This window comes from Crinia signifera, chromosome 2, assembly GCF_055691185.1.
Source record: "Crinia signifera chromosome 2, ASM5569118v1, whole genome shotgun sequence".
NCBI lineage: Eukaryota > Metazoa > Chordata > Amphibia > Anura > Myobatrachidae > Crinia > Crinia signifera.
This window is the reverse complement of record NC_139218.1, coordinates 129,641,558-129,647,557: the sequence shown is the minus strand read 5'-3', so window position 1 is coordinate 129,647,557 and position 6,000 is coordinate 129,641,558. Positions and strand designations below refer to the sequence as shown.

The following is a 6,000-nucleotide window of genomic DNA, read 5'->3' as shown; positions in this document are numbered from 1 at the left end:
CCCCCGAAGCACGGTGAAATTATGAACCTAATAATCCATAGATGTGTGGTATATTTTAAAACACTCCTTTATACATAGGCCGGGTTTGTCGGGGCAAGTGTCACACTGGAAAATAGTTTGCTTTCTTATTCCCTTTTTATAGCAAACTTTGCACCTTTTTTGTGTCCTGCCCTTTTTTCCAGTGGAGGGGATTTCATCAGGAAAATGCTGCCCTGGTACAATACGGGGGCCAGTACTAGAAGTACTGGGGCCCTCAGCCTGCTGGTTCCCAAATATTAGGCCCTTTATGACTTCCTCTTGAAAGTGCATAAATGTCCCCCTCTGGCCGGTAGAACGGAATAGCACGTAAGCGTTATACAGTGCCATCTGGATGATATACACGGCCAGCTTCTTGTACCAGATTTTTGTTTTCCGCAGGGCACTGTACGGCTTCAGTACCTGATCTGAAAGATCCACTCCGCCCATGTACCTATTGTAATCCAGGATACAATTAGGTTTTGAGGTGTGGGTACTGGTACCTCGTACAGGGACGGAGGTGGTACTGTCTCCGTGAATTGTTGTCAGTATAAGGACATCCCTCTTGTCCTTATATTTGACCAACAACATATTTTCGGTGCATATTCCCCTGCTTTCACCCCTTCTCATTACTTGGGCAATGTGCGTTTTTGGGAGGCCTCTTTGGTTCTTGCGCACAGTACCGCAAGCTGCTGTACCTCTTGAACCAAGGGCCTTAAACAGGGGGATGCTGGTGTAAAAGTTATCCACATAGAGGTGATAACCTTTATCCAGGAAGGGGTGCACTAAATCCCAGACAATTTTTCCACTAACACCTACGAGGGAGGGGGGGCATTCTGGCGGTTCAATTCTTGAATCCTTCCCTTCATATACCCTAAACCTGTGGGTGTACCCTGAGGTGCTTTCACACAACTTATACATTTTTATGCCATACCTTGCCCTCTTACTGGGAAGGTACTGGCGGAATTTAACCCTTCCTTTAAAATGTATAAGGGACTCGTCTATGCAAATGAATTTATCTGGGATGTACATGTCTTCAAATTTGGCACTGAAATGATCAATGACCGGCCTGACTTTGAATAGCCGGTCAAAGGTGGGATCATCTCTGGGTGGGCACTGTGCATTATCGTTGTAATGCAAAAATTTAAGGATCGTCTCAAATCGAGCCTGGGGCATGGCCATACGGTAAAATGGGGTGCTGTACAGAACATCTGTACTCCAATATTGCCTAATTTCTGGCTTTTTTACTATGCCCATATGAAACACCAGACCCCAAAACGTCATCATCTCTACTGCATCTACAGGGGTCCACCTAGCAAATGATGACGTGGGGTTTTGAGCAATAAACTGCTGGGCATATAAATTAGTTTGGTCCACCATTAAATTTATAAAATCATCAGAGAAAAATAATTTGAAAAAGTCAATTTCTCTGAGACCTGTGGAATCAAATTGGATTCCTGGCATGGCCAAAAACTCAGGAACCTGGGGCTCAAAATTGTCTGGTGGTGGGGTCCATACGAGATCAATTATTGGGGGGGGGGTCTCAGCTGCTCTACGGGGGCGTCTTTGAGGGGGTCCCTCATCACCAGAGGAGGAAGAGGAGCTTAAGGCGAATCCTTCAAATTCCCCGCTTGCATCACTGGCTGTGTCAGAGTCAGAAGCAAGCAGGGCATATGCCTCCTCCGCTGAATACATTCTTCTGGATGACTGGGATGACATTTGGGATGACATTTGGGATGCCATTTTTATTTTTGTGTTACTGGTAGTGAAATGTTTCAACACGTGTATAGTGTAGGGGGGGGTACAAACTTTATTTCAACCCGGGGGGTATGTAGTGTGTAGTGTGTATGTAGTGTGCAGAAAAAAAAAATACTTTATAAAAAAAAAAAAATGGAGGGGTTAAAAAAAAAAAAAAAATTGAAGGGGTTAAAAAAAATAATTGAAGGGGTTAAAAAAAAAAATTGAAGGGGTTAAAAAAAAAAAAAAAAAGGTCCTGCGCCAAAAATTGAGCACAGATGTTGGTCAGTAACGTCCGTCACTGAACAGCGCTGAAAGGCAACAGGAATTTGATCAAAAAAAAAAAAAAAATAGATCAACCCTGTGCCGAAAAAGATGATCAGTGATGTACGTCACTGATCCGCGCACAGCGGCCACAGGACACCCACAAAATCACAGTGTGTGTAAAAAAAAAAATTAAAAAAAGACCCCACAGCACACACAAAAAAAAAAAAAGGTGATCAGTGATGCGACACTGATTACCAGTGAGGGGCAGCAGGTGCAACTGACAGTGCAACTGGCAGGTATATATAAAAAAAAAAAAACCTCTGCACCCCTAAAAAGTTGCTGATCACCTCAGATATAGTGATCAGCACAAAAGGCGGGGGCAGCAGACACAAAATTTAGCACTCTCTATCACTCTCTGTCGCTATCTCTCTCTATCTCTCTATCTCTCACTATCTAACACTCTATGACACTGCAGCAGCAGCAGTGACAGGTATATATATATATAAAAATACCCTGCGCCCCCAAAAAGTTGCTGATCAGTTAATTTATACTGATCAGCACAAAAGGGGGGGGCAGCAGTCAGTTATATAAAAAATATATAGCACAATCTGTCACTATCTCTATCTCTCTCTCTCTATCTCTCTCTATCTCTCTCTATCTATCTATAACTATCACACTGCAGCAGCACAAAATATAGCACTCTCTGTCACTAGGCCTCTCTATCTCTCTCTCTCTATCTCTCTCTATATCTCTCTATCTCTCTCTATCTCTCTCTATCTCTCTCTATCTCTCTCTCTATAACTATATCACACTGCAGCAGCACAAAATACAGCACTCTCTGACACTATCTGACACTATCTCTCTCTATCTCTCTCTATCTAACTAACGCTATTACACTGCAGCAGCACAAGTTCACAGGAAGTCACAAGTAACAGGATCCAGGAAGCATCCAGCACACTACAAGCACAGATGAAGCAGCCAAGATATTTGCAAGGATCAGGTAAGTATTTTGCAAGGTTCTGGTCAGTATATCGCGGCAGATTGGCACGGTGACCGCACTGCACGCAATTCCAGACCGGAATGGCGTCTGCAGTGCAGTCACCGTTAGTTTAAACCCCCCTCCATGGCTGTGATTGGTCCGTCGGTCCGACGGACCAATCACGGCCTTTGGGGGCGGGCGGGGTGAGGTGGGGTGACACCAGTGTCACCCTTACACCCCGCGGTGATTGGTGCTGTACTTTACAGCACCAATCACCTCCGATCGCGTGTCACCGGCGAACGTTATTCGCCGGTGACACAGAAAACGCTGTAATTGGCTGTTCACACTGAACAGCCAATCACAGCGATCGCCGACGGGGGGGCGGCATCGCAGCCCCCCCTGGGCATGCACGGACATGTCTGCTGTCAGGGACAGCAGACATGTTGAAACTGTCACCGCGTCTATAGACGCGGTGACAGTTAAATGCCATGACGTACATTTACGCCATGTGTCGGGAAGTACTTCCCGACCATGACGTAAATGTACGTCAATTGTCGGGAAGGGGTTAAAGCATTATTACTTTGCAACGTTATTTCCATACCTGCCTGCAAAACGTTTCTACCTTATTGTTTATTCTATCAAAGGCTTTTCCAGAATTTGTACATAGTAGAATTGTGGGAATCTCAGATGGCATAAACCTATATATTAAAATCAATTATTTACATTGCGTTGTCTTACGGCTTCACAGCCAAGTACAAACTCCACCTGATCACCGTGAATCAGAGTGGTCAGCTAGGGTTTGAAACACTTTAGGCAGGGCTATTTTTCAGCCGGAACGCCGTTCCTGAAGCTCAAATTAAAAATGACGTCATCAGGAACGGCGTTCCGGAACCTGCTCCAGGCCGCCCAGCACCCGTATCGCCTGCCCGCTTCCTGCACCCCTCTCCCCGCTCCCCTGCCCGCTGAGTCCAGGAGAGAGACGTGCAGCATTAACATTCACGTCTCACGCTGGACCGCTAGCCAATGGGCGCTTGCGGTCCAGCAGCCAATCAACTGGTGGCTGCTGGACCGCGAGCGCCTATTGGCTAGCGGTCCAGCGGGAGATATGAATTTTAGCAGCACGTCTCTCTCCTGGAGTCCGGGCCGGGGTGCGGGGAGCCGGCCAGCTCCAAGCGCCAGGACATCAAATGGCGCCGGAGGCGTGAAGCCTGCTCCCCCGATCTCTCCCCCGCCTATTCGCCGCCAGCCAGGGAGAAGTGACAGCCGGGCAGAGAGCCCGGCTGTCCTCAGAGTAGGTCCTTGACCCCCCTCCACCCTGCAAAGGCCGCCCCCCCCATCTGATCTCAGTGCGGGGTCGCAGACCCCTTGATCCGCTCCACCCCCCTTGTAGTGGGGTAGACGTAGCCAGCTTCTCCCCTTTTGCCCCGCCGCAGCCAGCTTTCCCACCCTCTCTCTCCCCCCTTAGCAGCCGCAGACAGGTTCTCATTCTCCCTCATGGTGGGAGGTATGGAGGGAGGTCTGCAGCATTTTCGAGAGCTGGGGACTGTCTGGGTACAGCAGTGGCCAGGAGGAGGGGAGGTCCGTGGCGGGAGCTGGGACGGATGGAGGAAGGTCCGCGGTGGTTGCAGAAGCTGGGTGCTGTCTGGCTACAGCAGTGGCCAGGAGGAGGCAGGTCCGCGGCGGGAGCTGGGAGGGAGGTCTGTGGCAGGAGCTGGGAGGGAGGTCTGCGGTGGAAGCTGGGTTTTTCGAGGAAAGCAGTGGCTGGGGAAAGTCTCCTCCGAGCCACCGGGCAGCAGTTCCCAGCCGCCGCTTACACAGAGCCGGCGCTGTGACCACTGGACTAGTGGAGGAGGCAGGGGGAGCTGCGCTACTGATGCAGGCAGCAGGTGCAGAAAGATGCAGTGTATACTGCCCCCCTGAGACCCCGAGCTGACTGCCCAAACGTCCCCTGGATCCCTGAGCAGTCTACAGCGGAGATTTATCAGAACAGGTCCATCAGAACTGTGAGTCTCTCTGTATACAGCATATGTATAATGGCCATCACGGTGTGTGGCATATGTATAATGGCCATCACGGTGTGGCATATGTATAACGGGCATCTCTGTGTGTGGCATATGTATAACAGGCATCTCTGTGTGTGGCATATGTATAACGGGCATCTCTGTGTGTGGCATATGTATAATGGCCATCACGGTGTGGCATATGTATAACGGGCATCTCTGTGTGTGGCATATGTATAACGGGCATCTCTGTGTGTGGCATATGTATAACGGGCATCTGTGTGTGGCATATGTATAACGGCCATCACGGAGTGTGGCATATGTATAATGGCCATCATGGTGTGTGGCATATGTATAACGGCCATCAGGGTGTGTGGCATATGTATAATGGAGCATCATGTGTGTGGCATATGTATAACGGCCATCACGGTGTGTGGCATATGTATAACGGCCATCACGGTGTGTGGCATATGTATAATAGAGCATCACGGTGTGTGGCATATGTATAACGGGCATCACGGTGTGTGGCATATGTATAACGGCCATCACGGTGTGTGGCATATGTATAACGGCCATCACGGTGTGTGGCATATGTATAACGGCCATCACGGTGTGTGGCATATGTATAACGGCCATCACGGTGTGTGGCATATGTATAACGGCCATCACGGTGTGTGGCATATGTATAACGGCCATCACGGTGTGTGGCATATGTATAACGGCCATCACGGTGTGTGGCATATGTATAATAAGCGTGACGGAGTGAGGAATTATGTTCTTTTTTTTCTTTCTTTCTTTTTAAATGTAGTGCCCCGCCCCTTTTGTAGCTCCTCCCACATCACAAATTTTTGAACCACGGTGCCCTTGAGTATCAGAATTTGTTTCACGGCACCAAAAGTTTCTCATTGGGAAAATCAGAAATAAATATTACATTAAGTAAATTGTGTTTATATATAATCCTTAGGCGTCAGTTATGTGGTGAGTTTGGGAATGAATGCTTTA

At 48.3% G+C, this 6,000-nt stretch overlaps 1 protein-coding gene across 2 annotated transcripts in view; it reads left to right on the top strand.

Annotated features, from left to right (window-relative positions):
* The first annotated feature begins 4,137 nt into the window (after window positions 1–4,137).
* The window catches only part of HSD11B1 (hydroxysteroid 11-beta dehydrogenase 1), a 53,628-nt gene continuing 51,765 nt past the window's right edge, over window positions 4,138–6,000 (top strand). Inside the window, exon 1 of one of the 2 annotated variants that reach the window (XM_083172822.1) lies at window positions 4,138–5,001. The gene's annotated coding sequence lies outside the window, so the exon portion shown is untranslated. The remainder of the gene's footprint in view (window positions 5,002–6,000) is intronic. The other variant, XM_083172823.1, reaches the window with a different exon arrangement.